Consider the following 770-nt stretch of genomic DNA (forward strand, 5'->3'; position numbering starts at 1 on the left):
AGTGGGTAATATTTGTTCACAATCTATCTTCTCTGATAGGCTATCTAATGAGAGCAGGAACAAAGTCTAGCTTGTTCACCTCCGTATATGTAGTAAATAAAGCAATGCTCTATACATATTAGGCAATCAATAACTATATGGCTATGGACTTACTGCCTATGATATTACAGGAAATTCTAGCAGAAGTGAAAAACATGAGAAAATGCCTGAAATTTCCTTCACCCTCCTCCCCTCACCCCCAACTTCTGAATCCCTCTTATCCTTTCAAGGTCGAAGTTCATTTCCCTAAATCTTCCAGCCACACTAATCTTTCTAACTTGTCCAAACTGTTTCTACGAAACATAATCTCATTTTAGTACAGCACTTCACAATAAAGTCTATGACTCATTTCCTTTAATAGTTATTAAAAGGTACCTTTTCCCATTATTTAATTTTAAAAATATTATATTGCATGACTGAAAACAAATCAAAGCACTACTTGGCTTCAAACCACAGTTCTTTCATTCCTTCAAGCCTCCAAGAGAATCTTATTGTCCTCCCCTCAGATTGAGCATGTCTTCCCTTCCCTCTTCAGTTCCCATACCCTACCTCATCACTCAGTTCAGTCGCTCAGTTGTGTCCGACTCTTTGCGACCCCATGAATCGCAGCACACCAGGCCTCCCTGTCCATCACCAACTCCCGGAGTTCACTCAGACTCACATCCATTGAGTCAGTGATGCCATCCAGCCATCTCATCCTCTGTCGTCCCCTTCTCCTCCTGCCCCCAATC

The sequence above is a fragment of the Bison bison genome, unplaced genomic scaffold, assembly GCF_000754665.1.
Source record: "Bison bison bison isolate TAMUID 2011002044 unplaced genomic scaffold, Bison_UMD1.0 scf7180017863957, whole genome shotgun sequence".
Classification (NCBI taxonomy): domain Eukaryota; kingdom Metazoa; phylum Chordata; class Mammalia; order Artiodactyla; family Bovidae; genus Bison; species Bison bison.